At 31.7% G+C, this 21,225-nt stretch overlaps 1 protein-coding gene across 1 annotated transcript in view; it reads left to right on the top strand.

Moving 5' to 3' along the window:
* Window positions 1–9,042: 9,042 nt before the first annotated feature.
* Window positions 9,043–21,225, top strand: part of LOC118194922 (neurensin-1-like) — a 516,553-nt gene continuing 504,370 nt past the window's right edge. The window contains exon 1 of the mRNA XM_085820609.1: window positions 9,043–9,289. The gene's annotated coding sequence lies outside the window, so the exon portion shown is untranslated. The remainder of the gene's footprint in view (window positions 9,290–21,225) is intronic.

Raw genomic sequence — 21,225 nt, 5'->3', positions numbered from 1 at the left:
GACAAATTTGATACTCCACCAACATAAACTTGAGATTTCAAATAACCCCAGAGCCAAAAATCGCATGGCGTGAGGTCAGGGAAACGAGGCGGCCATGCAACTGGAAAACTGCGACTTATGACATTCTATCATCAGTGAAGTTTTGGCGCAACAGCTGCTTTGCCTTATTACTAATGTGTGGCGGAGCATCATCCTGCATAAAGATTGTCTGTTGGAGACGGTTTCTTTGCTGTAGTTGTGGAATAACAAACGTTTGCAGCATTTCGTAATACCTTTCTGCATTTATGATGCACGTTTGGGGTCCTGTTGGAGTGATGGTCTCAGAAAAGAATGGCCCAATTACGAATTCGGCTGCGAAACCACACCAAACAGTGACTTTTGGGGAATTTAATGGGATTTCGTGCACGGTGTGGGCTGCTCAGAAGCCTAAATGCGGCTATTTTGTGTGTTTACGGACCAATTGAGATAAAAATGGCATTCATCTCCCCACAGAATGTGCCATGGGAAAGCATCATCAATTTATACCCTAGCAATAAACGATAGAGCGAATGACACTCTCTCAATGACAATCCTAATCACTTGATTTCAGTTCGCGCAAGCGGCTGATTTTGTAGGGGTAAAATCCAATAACGCGCCGCAAAACTCTTCATACCATGGAATAATTCATGTCCAATTCTCGAGCTACACCCCGGGCGCTGCTAGTACCAGCAGTGGTTCCCTACGATCCTTCGACAATTACATTAGGTTCCTCGAACCTGATGTGGCAACTGCAATTTTGGTGGGTTTCTTTGGTTTCTGGTTGGGTTACAGATGATTTTTTTTTTAGAGATCCCTCTACTCATGAAAGAATGTTTGAAGCGTGATTCCATTAAGTGTATTTTTTTCGATAATTTAAAAGCGATGACTAGATGTATATCATGGGAAAGAAGAGGATCAGAAAAATAGAAGAGGAGAACGACTGATAATATTTTGAGAGTTTAGGCTGATAGTATTCGTTTATTTTGCGGTGCCAAACGAAATGAATTAGAGAATGATAAAAAGGAAAAGGTAAAAAGAGAAGAAGACTTGTTTAGATGGTCTGACTGATGTGGGTATGGTTTGGGATGAGAAAGAAAACGGAAGGAAAGAGACTGAAAGGCAGAATAAATGATACCGAATATAAAGGACAACACTGGTGCTTCTTACTACTATGGTTATATTACTTTCTATGGTTATATTTTGAGATGGAAAAGGAAATGGAAGAAAAAATATATAGAAAGACAACGAGGTGTAAAAATAAAAATATATCAAGAATCAGAAGAAATAAGATAGTAAACTGTTTGATAAAATTATATTTCTTTTTGAATGCAGGTAAAAAACTTGTATTATCCGACTGTCATTCTAAGCTGTTTAACTTGATATGCAACAGTTTAGTCTTATCTATTGGAACAAGAGGGGGAATGTGTTATATTGGGTATCATCCTTTTGATTCTGGTTCGAATGATTATATGTTGCGTATTAAATCAAGTATCTTCACTTTCATTCGAACTCCGATGGTTATGTATCACGGCTTCTTACTATGGTAGAGCTCGGAGTATTAGAATATTAGAATCTACTATTTTGAACGAGAAATAATTTTACTGCCTTTCGGGAGAAATCCCTTAGAAATAGGACCGCTTCATAAGGTCTCTCAGCATAAGGGTGTAAGCATGTGTATACAAATCAGCCGCTGGTTGAAAAGGCAGAAACCTTTAACCATCAGGAAAATGTTTTTCGGCTATTGAAGGAGGACGCGCCGCAAATTGAAACTTCATTTCGCAGCTTTCCTGATCGTTGGAAACTTATGCAACTCCGGCGTTTGCCACAAAGGTATGGCTAACCATACGAAATTTAAAGTTTTGTTTACATTCCTAACTTATTAATCAAAAATTACTGTAAATTAGGTAAGCGTACTTTATAATGCGATAAAATGATTTAAATTTCAGTATTTTCAGTACCTGTAATTTCAATGCTAAAAGTTTCTCTCTGGATGCCTGAAAATAAACTGCATGAAAAAATAAGCAAAAATTCAAACGTCGTATTCAGACTAATTTTACACTTTCAAAATGATGCTTGTTATAATGACACTGGTTCTGAATTGTATTTCTGGTAAGTAAATAAAAGTGAAAGTTCAAGAAAGTTAAAGAATCTATAATCAGAATGCAGAAATCATGGGAAATAATATTACATTGCCCAAAGAAAGACCAATAGTTTATTATAAAAGAAATGGCAAATGACGCAGTGATGAAATACGGTTAAAAATAAAACAACAATCACAGTTGTAGATCCCAGTGTTGAACATTAGAAATGAGAATAAATTAAATAGGGGAGAGGCGACATATTCCATGATTAGCAGTGAAAGTGTTTTTTCATATTAAAAATCGATATGTACATTTATAGCCAAAGAAGCTAAGATAAGCTATTTAAACTATTAAATGGAACGCCTAAAATTAAATATTTGATAGAATATTAAAGATTTAGAACAGGAAATTCCATTAATTTATGATCGATATTCATTCCAAATCCCCAAAAGAAAGATCCTATATGAATCGTTTTCAACTCATATGTTGTATAGAATATCGTTTTTCAGGAGGGGAGAAGCTGAACATTTTTTCTGAACGTAATACGGCGTTTTTTCTGAACCTGTTGGTAGGTTTGTAACAATCAAGCGTTTTCATAAAGATGACGAACATTTATTTCATCCCTTGCTTAATTAATTATTCAGTAACTGAAACCAGAATCGGACTTGCATTAAGATGTGTAAATCCTTATTTTTCAAGTCAATTTGTGTGCGGTACCTTATGCTGGCACATTTTCGAAGGTTTCTGTCTTTTCGAAAAGCAGCCGACTTGCATAAGGGTGAGAACACTTTATGAAGGCGTCTCTTAGAAATAATCCAATAATAATTTTTGCTGTGATATTTAAAGACGACCTAAGTAAACAAACAATAGCCTTTTCTAGCTAAAACCATAGTCATATGGAAAATTTAGGGGTTATATGAAATTGCTAAATAACATAAGTAGTCGTGAATTTCGTTAGTTTCCCTTTAAAGACTTCCTATCGATCTTGGGAGAAATAAATACAAGTAGAATAAAACGTATATTTTTTTTTAAAAGGTCCTCCAAAGCAAATATAAACAGAAAACATTTATTATTTTCTAGTTTCTGAGCCTAGAGTTGTTCATTTTATTAAAGGCAATAAAATTTAGGAATAACATTCTTCAAATAACACAAAGAAAGAAAAACAGGAGAAAAATAGTTGCATTATCAGGAAATAAAATAATAACCAGGGAAAAGGAATTATTATTATTGAATGGAATTAATAAAATAAAGATTAAGAAAAAATAGCAGCAATATAAAATAATTCTTAAATTTCATCTGTGAATTTGTAAATTTATTTTATTTTGTGTTGTGATGTAATTTTTTTTACTTACCTCTGTCAGCCTTGTGTAATACCATGTGGTGCACAAGAAATTTAAATATTCATTACATATATATAATAGCACAAAAAAGGCCATTGCCGAGAAAAAGCTTTAAAATGAAGAAATAAGGAAAAATTTTAAATGTTAAATACATGTGCATGAAGAAAAATTCGAAAATGGCTAGAGAATGAGCTGAAAAAAAAAACTACATTAATACTCGAGTTAGGGAAAAAAATATAAATGACAGTTGCATTTCACGTCCTGGCTGTTATTTTATTTGCTATTTCAGTATAACGGAGGAGAAATTCTTTTTTATAATTATTACTAAATCTAATTATGACAATTTTTAATAAATTTCACGAGACTGATAATAAGAAAGCTGCCTTTATTAGACATGCATATGATAAATTCGAGAATATGCAAGTAATGACAAAAAGGGAAAAACAATTCTCGTTTCTACACTGTAAAAATTTTGGTTCGAGGTTTCACCAAATTATACTACCAAAAAAGTTGCAACCAAAAGCTGGTAAAATGTTGTTCCATAATTTGGTGCTTTGAGTGAACCATTGTTTAGTAATATGTTGAACCATGAATTGGCATCCATGATTAGAGAATGTTGAACCGTGAAGCAGAAATACGTTGAACCATAAATTGAAGACATATTGAACCATGATTTAAAAATACCGTAGACAGTTAATTATAATTATATTTACCATTAATTGTAACTATTTGTAATTATAATTTATAAGGCGCAGGAAATTATTTCAGAGCACAGGCATAAAATTTCACATTAGCCATTTTCTGCTGATTCTTCTGGTATTTGTTTATTCCATTATTGCTATGGAAATGCTTGTTAGTAATTATTGCTATAAGTTATTATTATGTACCCTATTATACAATGAATAGCCTATATAAATCGGCTATTACTTTTTTTCTATATAACAAACAACATACAACATATTGATTATGCAAATGACTTCACATGCAAATTAGACTATCAACAAAAGTTTAGAAATTTTTTAAACTAGATTCATGTTTTTATCATCTTCAAACTACGTATCAACGAGCAAGAGAGAGACTGGCCTTTAAAAATATTCAAAGCAGCGGATAATTTGTTTTAAATTTAATTCTATTGGCAACATTTTTCTCTCTTAATGGAGTGATTAGATAGATTCCATATCGTATCTGCAAATTAAGATACGCTTAGAAACGGCTAATGTTCATGTTCTGTTTAGGAAAAGTATCATCCGTGTAGTCAACGATATTTCGTTTTTTAATTTCTGTCAACGGACGTCTAAAAAGTTTGAAATTAAATGAGAAACGAATGTTCTCAGGAAGAAAAGAAGTTAACTCATTCGAGCACTAAAACACAACTAAGTGTTGGAATGTTTTTAGCTGATCAAATATAGGTTAGTTTTGATATATAGTCGTGTGAGCATATTAACTATTGTTTATATGAATAACTAATGTGTATAAATATCTACATACGCTTAATTATTTTATTTAAAATTTTGTATACCAACTATTCATTGTGTAAGATCTTACCAACTTAGCTAACACTCAGTTAAAATGATCTTACAAGAAAACCTGGCGACTTCTCGCACAGGCGTAAAAGAATACCAGCACAGAAAAAGGATAATATAACCCTCTATTATTCATCAAACTCTTAACACAAATGCACGCTCTTCGTGATTACAATAACACCAACGACTGGCGGTGGAACTTAAAAATAGTTGCACAATAATTTCAAAGATAAAGACTAGTGCTGGACTAACAGTGTAATTTAAGGCTAACTAGGCTGACTCAACAACCTAGCCGACGAAGTACTTATTAAATGGCTGAGAAGGGGCATCAGAAGCTCAGCCTAACAGAAAGGACAAACTAGTAACGTGCGCTAATAACAATACTTCTTGAAAGGAAGTAAAAACTCATCTACAGAACACAGAATATCACCTAACACTGAATTTTGATCCATATTGAAAAGTAAACATCATTCGAAGCATATTAAATATTCATATCTATTTCAATTCACATTTGAAGCCGTAATTTATTTGGCACATTAGTTGTGTCCTTCAAGAATATTACATTTTTGATGCTGTTGCGATAGGAAGAAAGCAGCCAGGCAAAACTGAAACAGAGGTAGAAGCAAAAACGTGCGCAGTTATCCAACATGTCATCTCACCAAGAGAAAGGTTTCAATTCTCGAACGTCTGAATTCAGGTTCCGAATTAGCTATGTCAAAGTTTCCGGTTAGGTTCTGAATTAGTTACGTCATCAGCGTTTATTAAGACGTACGTAAGGATTGATCTAGAAATGACACAGTGCAGAGAAATTTTCATGCATTGCAGATACTAGGAAGGTGACATATAAAAATCTAAAGAAATTTAAATAGCTATTTAAGTTATTGATTTAATTTCTTATTTTATATTTTACACACACACACACAGATATATATATATATGAAATATATTTATGTATGTATATTTGTATATGTGCAATTATGAGATATCTGTTGCATAAAGTCCTGTAAGGGCACCTTTGCTTCATACTTACGGTCATAATTCAGATTTGGGAAAAAAGAAAAAAAATTCTCCTAATAATTTTAAGGTTAACACATGATCATATAGATATTTGAACTTCAGTAATAAGAATAAGCCAACTTTAATTAAATGTACAATACGCTAAAAATTTTTGAAGCAAAAACTTAGCTCTATCTCAACTAAATAATAATAATAATAATAATAATAATAAACTGCTGTAAATTCAATGGCGTACAACAAACATTCTCTTCCCGATTCGTACGGCAACTTCGAGTTCGAACCCAAGAGAAAGAAACAGCTGAATAGCTGCTTTCTTTGTTTTCCACGTGTGCAATGCGAATAGAGCTTGTTTTACTAAAACATTCTTCACAAAGGTATCCCTTCCCTTAGGCAGATAGCCCTTGTATGCTTTGCCATATTCAGTTAACCATACGGCAATGGGGTCGCACGCAACTGGTGAAGTTCACCCGATCTGGCACGTTATGGGAGGAAGGATAAGTTCCATTTGTCCACATAAAATATTTTGTTATTCATGTTGCTCGCTTGACAGCTTGCAATATCTTGGGTGCAAATGCAGCGGGTAAGATTTTTATTTTAAACTTCTGGTATAAAACAAAATCTATGATTCAATCCAAAATTGTATTCTGCTGGACAATTGAGTTAAAAATTAATCAATCTTTTTCCATTGCTTTAAATGTATTAGCCGCATACGTGGCCAGGCAACTAAAATAGTTGTCATAAGGAAAAACAATGCTTAACGATTCTAAGTGTAAGTAAAAATGCTAAGTGTAAATAGATGGCTTCAGCTGCTTAAAAGATGTTGTTGTTTCCATTGCCATTGTTATCTCCACCAAACACACACTTCTAACGTGCCTTCAGTCTTCATTCATATCTGTGCCTTACCTCCATACCATGATATTCTATCTATTTATTATTACGAACTTTATTATATCTCATCTACCTATGAACATTACCATCACCAAATGTAACTCTGTATATCCAAATGTATAACATCTGTATGATTGCGTGTCACCTTGTTTAATTCTCAATAAATACGGAAAGATAGTACACCGAGGCAATACCATTTTTGCTCATAGAGATGATATGGTGCCCCCTGTACGTTTTCTTGTCCTGTCCTGATTAAAAGACGGAATAGTGATTAGTAACGCTAGCTGTCGTACCGAAGGGCTGGAGGTCGAATCCCAAAGAAGGCATGGATGTTTGTAAGTGTACAGTGTCTGCGTGTCTGCTCCAAATAGCAGCCGAATTCCTTCCTAAAGGTTGGTAGTAGGGCAAGAGGGGTGGAGACCCGCGGACTGCAGCCTGCAATGTTCACCTGCTGAATCCCATCAGAGGCGGAAACTTAGCTGTTAGAAAGTCCCGGCGATATTTAATATCGCAGGTGCTGGTTTAGCTTTAAACTTTAAACCTATACTAATTGATAAAAGTAGAAATAAAAAACTACGTTTATTGCCTAATTTGTTGACCAATCATAGAAAAATTAAATTTGAAAGAAAATTTAATATCTTACGCTTTGCCGAATGGTAACAATATACTGAGGCATGAAACATAAAATTATTTTATTTCGGAAGTGGCAGCACATTTCTTTTAAATCGATAAGTACTGATTAAATTAGAAAGACAAATATCTTACGCTTTTCCGAGTGGCAACACATCGCTTTAAATGGTCGAATTTGTTAATAAATTAAATTCACACAAAATATGGAATAAATAAAAAATAAATTTGTAATCCCAATTTCGGGCCGCTGAGGCAGGCATGCTTGGGTGGAAGACTGTGTGTTCAAAATTTCGTGTCTCTAGGTGTCAAATGAGAGGTACACAGATATATACAGTTTCTTCACGACTCAATAATAAAGACAGGAATAAGCCACGTGCATCGTGTGTTATAAGACGCCATCCCTGATTTATTTTAAAACTATCCAATTCCATTTTCTCTTCTTACCTTCTCCCAACCAGTATACGTATAGAAGGGAGGTAATTTTTTCGGTCGAAATATTCGATAGCTTCGGAGTTTTGAGTGAATACATCGAATTAGGATACCCACAGCACGGTTCCGCTTCTTTCACAATGATATGTGTCTGTTTGTGTGTGATGATGTTTTCGTCCACTATAAATCTTATATCAAACTTTCAAAAATTTCTGTTTTCCGTATTTAAATCTTCTGCATTCCTATAAAGAGTTGATTAGATTTTGTATGAAACTGAACAGCAGGAAGTGGTACTTTACCCGAAGCCTTTAAGAGTTTCTAATGGACAACCGGAACTGGTATTTTACTTGCAGCTCATAACAGATTTTAAAGAAAAAATATATTAAAATATAATCCCAAACTTTTCATCTTTAGTGAGAATATCAATGGGAAAAACAAATTAGGTTTTGCTGAAAATTGATAAACTGGAATTGATACCTTTCTTGAAGCTCTTAACAGATACTTATGAAAAAATCATTTATAGTTATATTGCTCTTAAAGAAATAGTATAGCAAATATAAATAATATAATGTATAATATAATGAATATGAAAAAAAAATGTGTGGCAGTATTTAACAGTCTAAAATGGGAGTTCTAAAAGATTTCGTGATTTTGTTGTTGAATTTTAGGTAAGAGTGAACAAAGTGATGTTTAAGAAATAAAATGTTGGCTATCTTTTTAAGAAAACTAATTTTAATTATATTTTGAATTAAAATCTAAATTTCATATTATAGAACTTCCTATTTATTAGAACAATAAATTAGATTTTGTATACAAGCGATCAACCGGAAGTGATACTTTACTTAAATTTGACTGCTATTTAAATCATGGAATTGGTGGGAGGTTATATGCGGACTACATCAGAATAATTTTATTACGTTTCAAGTTTTAGATTTTAGAAGAAATGAGTATTAGGTTTGTAAAAATTTCATTTACTTTTCACATCCCGGAGAGCAATCTTCTTCGAAGCGTTTTAAAACTGTTCTTCTCCCGCGCTCTGGAAACATTGGCGCGTGAGGCGAAGCTGATCGCAGCGACAATAGTTCCTCCTAAAGCAGTAGCGGCAGATCTCCCATCATTCTTCGCGGTTGAGAAAGCGACGAATAGACGATTGTTGAAATCGTCTGTGTTATCCTCTCGACATTTCAAAATCGCCATTTATATTCTTTTTTTTTCCTTCTTGGTTCGTATTTGGGAATCTCATCGCGCCTTCCAGGCGGCTGAGAATTTGCGGCTCTCTCGTTTGCCTCCTCCTCCAGATCCGAGATACGGTTACAGGGAGTAATGAAAGGGTTTTTCACTCGACCATCTGGTGCGTGAGCAGGTAAGGTTTGACTTGTTTTGGCAATTTTCTCAACAGGTGCGTTAAAAGTGCAACAGGTTCTTGAGTGCATAAACGCAGAAGTAGTAAAGAAGCCCTATTTTTCTCTCATTGCTTGCGTTTTTCATTGATGCGTTTCTTTAATATTCCTATTATATGTTATGAAGATATTTCTTTACTAACCTGTTTATATGTATGAAGTGACAACTAAAATGAAATATATTTCAGTCGTTAATTCCTTTCAATGAATTTTAAGTACAGTTTTCTTTTGGAGCGTTAATAGTATGAAATGAATTTTCTGTTTCTGTGCTTGATATTATGATGACTTTAATTCTTTAGCTGATTGTTAACCCATTGCAAATGATCAGAGGGAATAATTATGATGAATTATTTAAGTAAATACTAGGAGGAAATCGCCTGTTATATGCAATTATAAAATTTATGTATTCGAGCAAAAATAATTATGTAAACCGTTCCTAGGTACAATATATTCGAAAATTTTTAACATAAGATTGTACGATAATTTAAAAATAAGTATAAATGAAGGCTTGCGAAAAATGCGATTTTAGAAATGAGAGTAGGATTTACAAACAAAACGAAACAGAAAGGTAAAGAAGTTATTCAATAAAAACGATATGCTGCAAAATTAAAAATGTAAAAATATAACAATTTAATTGAAGTATAAGGGAAATACATGGGTACAACATCTAAAGTAAAATATGGGTTATAGGTTCCAGTCGTATTTGTTTTAAATGTGATTTCGAAAATGGTTAACAATGATGTAAAATAATTTTTAAGATTTTCTTCAGGAATTTAAAATTTAATCGGCGAAAGCGAAATAAATATATAACTTTCTACATTGTTTAAATAGAGCTGTCTATCCAGTTTTCAAAAAATACAGATGTAAAAATTTGATTTCTAAATTGTGTATAATGCATTATAATTCTTATCTCTCGCTTCATTTAGAAATCATTACCTCTTAATGCATCTATATATTCTAAATTGTTTTATTATTAGTTGGTGGTTTTTATGAATTTTATTTTAGATTACAATTGTCCAATTAAAAAATAAAAAATTACTTGCTTCTGTAGTTGAAACACTATCTCAGATATGAATTGTATGCAGAAATATGTTAATACTTATGAGCGTTTATATAGTGTTTTTTCATTCACGGAATAAAAGTGTAAGCTCAGAATGACGCAGTAAACAGAGCCAGCGTTAGGGTTTTCGGCATTCGGCTTTGCGATAAAAAGAAAGCGAATTTCAAGCTCAGCTTTGTTAATTTTCATTTTATATTAATGATAGAAGTACATTTAAACGAACTAAGGCAACAAAACCGTATTTTAAAAAATTAAATTCTAATTTCATCAAAAATATATAATTTAAAAACAAATTAAACATTTCTATTTAATATATTCATAAATTTAATTGTATAAATAATAAATAACTTTGTTTTTGCATCTGAATTTTAGATGAATGAAAGTAGAAATTATTTCCTTTACGTGTAATTCTGTTTAAACAAAATCTTGAGCTCTTCTTATTGCAAGTTTCATAAACCTTTTTTTGTGACGTATTCGTTTTTAAATAATTATTAATTAATTTTATTTTAACGCATTTTCTAAAACGCAAAGTGAATAGCATTATTAATGAAAGGGATAAGTTAGAAAAATAAATGGCTAGTTGTAACTGCAGAATCTCAAATTGATTTTGCGTATTATTTAACTATGTAAATATTTTTAAAAGCACATGTCTTCAGATATTTTTCCCCAAAACTGTTTTTCGAAATAGTGTTTTCATAGATATTCTTTATCAGTTTTTGGTCAATTGTATCGGAAACTTAAGTTGCCATTGTGCAATCTTAAAAGTTAAAAACGTTCATTCAAGAATGTCCACGCAATATCTAAAAATGTATGAAAGAGGTAACACTAAATTTATTTTAAGGAGGTTGCTGTGATTCATCTTTATGTTCATGCTGAAACCGACGTATCTTTCTTCATCGGAATTAAAGCGCAGATTTAATTTCAAATTCTAATTTCCTCTTCACTAAGTACTAAGCACATTTCTGTGATTAGAATATGATCTGTATTGTAATAGAATGCTTATTTTCATTTAGTGGATTCTTTAACATTCATTGCTTTATGCTGAAACTATTACTGAAAATCTTTAGTTTTAAAACGCTGATTTTGCGCTTCATGTTTTACTGCTTTATAAAAATAATGCTCATTATTTTATAAAATGTGTCGTAGACTTCTCACAGCTGATACCTTCGAATTTGTTTTCCCACCGCTGTTTCAAAGTTATTGATATTAAAATTGGATTAAAAGAAGAATTCAATTATGCACCAAAGAAGCGAAGAATGAATATTTGGTTAAAGCTATGAATATAAAATTCTTAAACTGAAAGCAGCAGAGAGAAAAAAACGACAGAAAAGACGTTGAAAACGTTCAAAGAGAGTATTTACGAAATTCGAGAAAGGAATGAAACGCAGTACAGATAGGTATAGTGGAAATTAGAGGCTTTTCCATGAATATGGGGAACATAATTGATTTAACAGGGGCTTTTATTTTGGAGACCATAAGCTAAAGAATCCTTGAGGATACAGTAGCATGAGTTTTCTGTTACAATTCTTGCAACTCCATCAGACCAAACACTTCTGATCATAGCAAGTTAAACACTATCAACTCAGGGGATAATAATAGCATTTGGCTCACAGTAAATTTTATACAAACCCGTTTTCAGTTTTAGATAGATTAAGAGCAGAACGAAATCTTTTATTGATTTATTTATAATTTAAGTTCATTTTAATTGAATTCACAATATTGCCACCTGGACCGTTTTTCACCCCGTCAATCGAACTTTTCGAATAGCCTGTGAACTACTAATCACATGGCTTAAGTTAAAATTAACTATTAGGTTTGTAAGGTTTCCCTTAGTTCACTAACCAGTTATTTTAATTTGGGTACCTTTTATGAATTCACTATTTACCCTCGCATTTCCTCGCTATGATGCAAATTAAGGGGTTGAAAGAGCGTATTAAAACGAGTGAAACGAATAGTTTAAAGACAGAGCGTGATTTCATTAGTATTGCGCACGTTTGCTGTTTTGTCCTCCAGCTGTTAACTTTGTAGCGGCTACGCATTCTGGCAATTTAGTTAGTCTATCGTCGGTATAACTAGCTGAGTCAGTATTCTAGGTTAAATTAATGGTTAACCACTTCTTACCTTTCAAAATTATTGTTAAATTTTAAGCTCTCGCTGCAAGTAGTCGGCATTTTTTGAGCACTAAGTGCATGCCTTTTTGTTTAAAAGTTGTGATAAATAAAAAGGCTACTTAGACCCTGCTATATCCATTTTCACGCCTGTGTGAGAAATCGCCAGATTACACTCTGAGATCTATTTTTAAATTAAAATTTTGTATTAAATTTTGTATGATAACAAAAAAAGGTTAGATATTATATAAGTTTTACATTATTGTATATAATATTTATACATAAATAGTTTCATGAGTATTTTGAATCTCAGTCATTTGTTATATTTAGGTAGATACTCACTGTTCTTCAGAAATTACAGCAAAACTTCGCTTAATCGAAATCTGTCTTAACAGAAATGGTGGGGAAAAATAGCACTGATTCACAAACGTGTTTAACAGTTCCCCTGCAAAAAAAAAAAAAAAAAAAAAAAATCCTTAGCTGCACTTGTATACAGCAAACTGTGAAACAAATCTTTTCAGTAGATAGTTTTAAATGTCTTTGATAGATTATGTTGGATATGTTTTATATTAAACAAGCTAGAAGTTTCTAAGCTACTAAATCAAAACCGTTAAACGCTCTAATTATATTTAAAATATTTTATAAAGCATTCTTAAGTGAATTGTGGTATTCCGTGCGGAAATCTGTCAGTGGTGAGTCACTGAAGTTGACAATACACTGAACTTACGATTATGCGTATGTAAATTATTTCTGCTGAGGTCTATTTGCGCATCATCACACGGAAATTTCTGCAGATCATCCTTGGAAAAGGGAAGGAATACATTTGACTTTATAAGGTGAAGAAACTCACACTTTTGAACAGTTTTGACACAGTGAATTTCACACGGCGAGAGTTGGGATAAATTAAATTTAATGATAATTTATGGTGACTTACTATTGTAAAATAGTAATAGCCTTCCAACCCTGACGCAAAAATAATTAGCCTCTGAAGTTACTTATGGTGTTTAAGAGTTTTAAAATATAAATGAAGGGAACATGAGGAGTGCAGACGCAAGAAAGTAATAACGGTAAGAACTGTAAGATCTTATAAAGACCAAGGCAATCTAGTAGAAGAAAATAGAAAATCACAGAAAAAGGGAAGAGGAAAATGAAGTATAGATGAAATAACAAGGGTAACCGTTGTGAGGCACTAAAATATGAGTTCTTTGACTGTGTAGAAGAATAAACCATTTTTGATAACTAAATAAAATGGTGCTATGATTCAACTGTACTATGTATTCGTTAATGGAATATTTTAAAATATGTTACTTATGACGCTAAAATATAATAATAAATATTATAAATCTTTATAAATGTTATAAATCTTTAGAAGATAGTTTAACGCAAACGCTAATTCCCTTGTCATCTTGTCATCTTCAATCTCTAAAAATATTCTTCAATAATGAATTTGAAGGTCCGTGAGATATGTGACCTCTTTCTAGATTAGCATTCTATGGTAATGCATGTGAAATTAGTATATTTAGGACTATGTGTCTTTATTATATATGCTTCCCATACTCGGCTTAAGTTTATATATTTACTTTTATTCCTTAGGCAATTTTAGAATACCTGGATGCTATTATGTTCCTTTGAATGCGCAGCAGAGTATTTCTTATGGCTGATGAAAATTTACTTAAGAAGGCAAAAAGATTAAAAATCCCAGATTTTGATAGAAGTTCTTCATCAGTTGGCAATTTCTGATTCTGCTTTATTTGATCGCTATTAGAGTATCATTTGATTACATGTTCCTTCCTTAACCTTCCGGCACGCGCGTATGCGAAAAACTTACTACAAATTCAGTTTTTAATGCACAATTTTCGCATATCGCAGCTGAGACGTCTGAAGGTCATTTCTATTCCTCCTTTCTACCCTTCCCCACATCATGAAATGTGGCAACAGGAAGTCATTTGACTTTTTTTTTTTTAACTGGGCTTTTGTGCTACGTGGCAGCTTTTTCATAAAAGTTACGATACGCGCGTGGTCGTGTTTTAAAATTCGGAAATTATTTTGTTATTTTGTGTTATTAATTGCCATGTATTATTTTAATTTGAATACATTTAGCTCTGTAAATTTTATATCGGGTTTCATGGCAAAAACATATGTGCGACCAGCTGATTTTGCTCCGATTCTTCAAGAATTATCTGATGAAGAAAAGGAAGATACGGAAACGTTTGGATGGAAGAACAATAGCGATTTCCATTCCTTATTTTATTTTATTTCTATTTTTTAGAAATAAATAAAAACATTAAAGTTAGTTTAAAATGCGTTTTTGTAACCAGTAAGAAGTAAATTTCCTTGCAGAAGTAAGTAATGCTAAACTTACTTTTTTTCCTACCAAGGTGTTTTTCCTTTTTTATTGGGCCCACCAGCGGCCGAGCGGTAAAGTCGCTGAACACTGGTAGTTCGGTCCGAGGTTCGAATCCCGCGAACGGGCTGGCTGCATGGGCGTTTTCGTGGTTTTCCCCATGTGTAACGTGTATACGAGCCAGTTTCCCTTAGAAAATCCTCCACGAAGGCATCCCTCCCTTTAAGCAGATAGCCCTCGTGTTCTTTGCCATAATTAAATACACCACCAACACCTTTTTTATTGTCTATACTTGTCTTTGATGAATATTAAAATTAGCTTCGATTTTAAAATATAATTACTCGTATTAAATAATAAATTAAAAATTTTCTATAATGAAATTCATCATTGCATTTCCATCTCACTAACATAAGAACTTAAAAATTATTTACTTATATTTGTATGTGATATCATTTGTATTTTGCAATAATAAGATTTATATTTTATTTCTAAACAAATTTATTATCAATATTCACTCATTTCTGTCGTTTTCCGTGCCAAAATCGGTAAAATAACGGATGTCGTAAAAATACGACGCGCGTGCTCATGTAAAATTTCCAAGCGCGCGTGCTGGAAGCTTAATAAATGAATGTTAAATAATTATATACTATAAAAACATGTAATTTTCTAGTAAGATAGCCGCCAAAATTCTTGATAATCATTTCTTTCTAATGAACTTGGAAGCATGTAGATTGCACCCTTATATGTAGAAACTAAGATCTGACTTCGAAAGTTTACCTGGCAACAGTATTTAGTCCAGTGGGCGATTAAAGTTCACGCGGGGCTAGACATATTTTAAACTGAGAGCCTTATTTACATTAAGTTACTTCTAATGAAATCTTAAATAGTACCACATAAATTTTTTATTAATTTTTGGTATAATATAAAACGCATAAAAATTTATGTGATTACTGCTATTAATCAACTTTTATAAATTAAAATCTTTCATTTTCAGATATTTATTCCAGGAGATTAATCAATACTATCTTTACAATCTACATATTCGACATTATCGTTTTCATAATAAGCATTGCTAAAGACCTAGCTTTTCCTATTGAATTTTTTTAATAATTTTAGCTCGTTTTAAAACACAGAAAGATCTATCTCCTTTTCATTACTTATACGCAGTCTTGCCGTTAAATTAAATTATGTCAACTCATCGTTAAATTCTTAAATATCAGTGTCACTAATGTAAGTTTTATCTACGTTAACTTGCATAATCCAACGTAATCTGATGCCAGTTGCATAATACGATGTTCAAGTTCGTAAAAGATACTTCGTAAAAGTATTTGATTAATGTCTTGACATCTTATATATTTCGTACCAGTTTATGAAATCTTGCGTAATGGAAGTAAAATATATTTGCCCACTTAAATGTAACATAACTATTGCTTTGTTTGTTTTGACTTTTGTTTTCTTCTTTTCTTTCTGCTGTTTGCTGATCTAGATTTCTTTATATTTTCCTTTGATATGTTGATAACGTTTGCCCAATTCCAATAAATACCAGAAGTTGGGAATGTTTTTTAATAAAGTCGTGAAGATCGTCAACTAGCACACGATAAGAAACTTTTACCTTAATCGCTTCCTCCTTTTCGCATGCCTTCGTTGTGTAATTGGAAGTATGTCCGACGCGTAATTCGTTCCGGAGTTCGAATTCCGGAGAGTGCACTGCATATATTTTACCTGCATTGATTAACTTAATGACTCTATAACCTTTCATATGTAAAAAATTCATTACCAGATTAGGCCAAGGTAGTTACGTTAATACGTAAATACCCTTTTAACTTCATTGTACGAAGAAAAGGAAGAACTGCAATCCCAAAAGATTTCGGACAGCATAATTCAACAGAAATATCTATTTTGACCTGTCCAGAATCCATTTGAATCACTTTTGTGCATGAAGTCTGTCACATACGGGCAGAGTAAAAGATATTTCTTTCCAAAACGGATTGTAAAATGGATTTAAAATGTATTCAGGAGGTGTTTTTTCATGACGTCTGCACGCACGTGTATATGTATCTCATATAACTCAAAAACGATTAGTCGTAGAACGGTGAAATTTTGTATATAAGCTGCTATAACATCTAGTTATACATCTCCATTTTTTTGCCATTGGCCGTAATAAATACACACACACACACACACACACACATATATATATATACACCAACGGCCCTTACCCGTCTCGGTGACCTCTGTTTTTTTTAAATCTTATACGTTGGTAAATTGTACATTTTTTGCTTAAAAAGTGATTGAATTATGTTGTTCTTGTATTCTGGCTAAGGTTTTTATGCCTTTAGTTAATCTGCATGCAATAGTTATAGAATTATCAATATATTAAAAGTGTGTGTAAAGTTAAGCGTAACGAAACGGATTTTGTTTATATATGAAACTGTTAGTAGTGAATTCAGTTGTTGTACCAATTGCAATATCTTTCTGCACAGTAGGATCAAAAGTTAACTACATTTTGGTGCGCCAGAAATTTTCTATTTCCACCCGCTAGCCAGAATTGCTTATTTTTGCATAGAAACTTTAATTTTAATTGCAAAAATTTATTTTTTAACTGTATTCGTTATTTTAGTTTATTTTTGTAGCCTACAATTTTTAATGAAGATGTTTTGAGTTTTTATGTATTTTTGCATTTTCCTCGGAGTGAGAAGACTGAATAAGAAATCTATCTGTAATATAAATTCGAGGAAGTACGTTTAAATCAAATTGTAATTTAATAAGCCTTACGAGGAAGTGATACGGTGTCCCCATCACATTTTTTGATGGTCATTTACTAATGTTTATATGTATACATCCTTTTTTTTTTTTTTTTTTTTTGTAAAATGATTAAAACATTTATCCTCTTGTTTTAATTTTTCTTCCTCATTTTCATATTTTTATTTTCTTTTCTGAAATCCTGACTTATATTAACAGCTCATATTTAGCATTTTGGAGAATTTTTATTAAAAAAATTTAAACCGCAGAATAGAGGAAAAATATACTTACATTACTTGTTATAATAACAACTGTTGCTGCAAATGGACGAATAGTGAACATACATGAATAGCATGAATATTCGGAGTTATCACATAGACACACTACATACACTGGTACAGTAAGCAGCACCGAATCGATATATTACTTTATGAATTATTATGATGAAATTTATTTTGTTACTTAAAATTGATAAATAAAACTATTCTACATTTTTAAAGATTTATTAAAAATTCTTTTATTGTTCTAAATTTAATACTATTTTTCATTATTTATTTTTTTATATAGTTTCCTATACTTTATCCGGAGCTTCTTTGAATTAGAGGTTATACACATTCGTCTTACTTGCGCATCATTTGTTAATCTAGCGCTAATCGTTTGTTCTTTCTGAGCAAAATTAAGTTTGCTGATTTATAAGGCAATTTAGTTTAATAAAACAAACACTTTTTTTTTGCTCTTTTGACAGTGAAAAAAATACTTTTTCTTGAAATTTTACCGCAGAAAAAATAAAAACATGATTACTTGTTTGTATTTAATTTTAAGTTTAACATTAATACAAATTAATTGCTTCTTTTAATTTGAAAAGAAAATAGACTGTGGATTTAGCAGAATGAATAATAACTTCGGGGCTTAATTTTGTCGGAAAAAAGTTTGTTTTGTATTTTATATAAGGAAATGAAAATTCTCTCTTTTCCTAATTTTGTTTCTTTTGTTGAAATAAATACACTTAAAAAATGAAATCTTCATTTATTTAGAAGTTTCCAATATGGAGCTGATTTTTGTAATTTAAGTAGTCACATTATAGTTTTGAGGCAAGGTATCTTCAACCCCAGAATGAAGAAATTATAAGCATCTAAACAGACAATAATTAAAAGTTTATTATAACTACGGTACAAAATAAAGTATTTGACAATATAAAATTAGGAGCCTCATTAACTTGCAAACAAATTTAACAGCTGGTATTTTAGCAAACTGAGAATTTTTACTGCCTAACCAACTTAGAAATTTTTAAATTCTCTTGGTAAGATTCTAATTTTAAATGGCTAGAGTCTGATTTTAAAAGGAATCGTGCTCAAAGAGAAAAGCAAGAGCAATTTCAGAAAGCGATTTCTTTCATAGCCGTTCGTAAAGCAGGAACTGACCTAAGTTTAATTACAGTTAAGGAAGCTGAGTTTTTAAAATTACCGTTGCGTAAAGAGAGAGATAAGTTAAGGAGTAAACCAGACAGTTTAAAAGAAATTAATAATAAATTTTCTATGTAACAGTGCACAATATTTACTGAAATTTAGTCTTCTGTTATGTTGTATACTTCTGTTACATCGTACTGTATTATTCGTCTGATATTGAATAAGTCTTTTTGAAATTATATGAAATAGTTTCCAAGCAATTTTAATGAGAAAACATTTCAACTCGAACAATCAAAATTATTATATTTTCTAGAAGAGAAAAAGTTGTCGCATAACAAAGCTACACTTTTTACTGCCTTCTTTATTTTTTGAAGCCCTTAAAATTAATTTTCTGTTCAGCTTTACTTTTCGTTCGAAATTGATTTTCTTTGAATAAAGATACAGAAAAGTAGAACTATCTTTCTAACTATAGAATGCTTTTTGATTTCGTTTTGAAGCTTGATATTTTCACTTTTCAGCAACATTAAACGTGCGTCATGTTTTATTTCTCAAATCTTTCGTCAGTAACGTTTAAAAAGAATAACTAAATCTGAAGTTTTTATGCCCTAAGTTTAACTCTGCCTTATGCAAGTGTAATTAATAATGTCTATAAGCATAATTTTAAATTTCATGTTGGAAGAAATTAAACGAAAATCAAATTTATGAATCTGCTTATCAAAATGTTTTTCATTAAAAACGTATATTTGGATATGATGGCAGCTACTCGTACGGTTGTTTTGATTGATTACAGTAACCACACTTAGTTTAGTTTTTCTGTTACATAAAAGTGGAGGAAAAAAGAAATTGTTTTTAGGTTCGCTTATATTTCTCGTCTCATCCTTTTTTCTTTTCTCTTTGGTAAAATTTTTTATTTCTTTTAATAAAAAATGCCAGAGAACAAAAATTATAAATAGCAAAATATTTCGTCAACATTTATTTTAATTGCTGCTGTGCATATTAAAATTAAAACTTTATTCTCAATACTTTTTTTATCCTGATTTTGGAAACAGATATTTTTTTTAAATACTGTAACATCTAATTTATACTACACTTTATGTTAGAAGCTAGTAATCACATAATCACATAATCACGTGTCAAAAAATGTTTTTTTTTAGTGAATCTTACTATCTGGGTCATCACAGGTTGCAATGGTGCTTGTACGTCGATGTTTGGCTGTGATGCTATTGTTTTCTAGGATGCGTGAGGGTAGCACCCTATTTCTTACCGGCAGAAATAAAAAGAAGAACTTTAAAATAGCATTTAATGCTCTTTATTTCAAATCATTTACTTTAAATAAGCCCAGACAGTGAACACAGGGGCACGATGGACGTGCCTACTTTTCATTCTCTAGGTCAGGGATAACTAATTATTTTAGGCACAGCTTTAGTATAGCCCACCCGGAATTTTAAACAAAAAAAAAAAAAAAAAAAAAAATATCACCAAGAGCGGCGATAAATGATATGATCTGGTAACCCATACTATTCGCCAAACGCAATGTAAACAAGAGGATGGAATTACGGTTACAGCTAATTTAGTAGTCAGTTACATTTATTCAATTTCAATACAAATTACCGACATATCCGTTTACTCAAAGTTTAATGCACGTGCCCTGTATTCTTACTTTTCCGGTATAGATTTCTCTTAAAATTTGTCTCACGCTGCGTTGCAGGAGGAAATACAACATTTTAAATTAGAATTCTACTAAAATTAATATCTAAATACACAATTCGTAACACTGTTATTGGCGATTGTTTAACGCTCAGATACCGTGAATACTATTTTGTATATATATTTTTGGCTACTTGAGGTGATATTTTTGCGTTTAATTATTGCTTGCTCTAAAACTGCTGTTAGTGATGTTGTAATTAAATATCAGGAGATTATAAAGGAAAATTTAAGGTGGGAGTTTTCAAACAAGCGTAAAAGTTTGGGAACAGATATTTTATGTATGAATTAACAATAGAGTATGAACTTTTTAGAGGATTTATGATGGATTGTCGATTATTGAAGGATAACGTTTTCTGTGAAAAATGTAAGATACCATGCTGGTTAGTTAGTCAGAAAAAGTCATCGAATGGTAGTATTTGCAAGAAATGTACGGCTGAGAAATCAATTAGGCTAGGATCTTGATTCGCCTGTAGTAAGCTCAATTTTTCTAGAAATTTTTTTTTTTTTCAACGTGAATCAATGGAGTTGCTTA

Source organism: Stegodyphus dumicola, chromosome 7 (genome assembly GCF_044657685.1).
Source record: "Stegodyphus dumicola isolate Sdum_Otavi_A_Nest chromosome 7, ASM4465768v1".
In the NCBI taxonomy this organism is placed as follows: Eukaryota; Metazoa; Arthropoda; class Arachnida; order Araneae; family Eresidae; genus Stegodyphus; species Stegodyphus dumicola.
The sequence above is the reverse complement of the archived record's forward strand: the minus strand, read 5'-3'. Positions and strand labels throughout refer to the sequence as shown.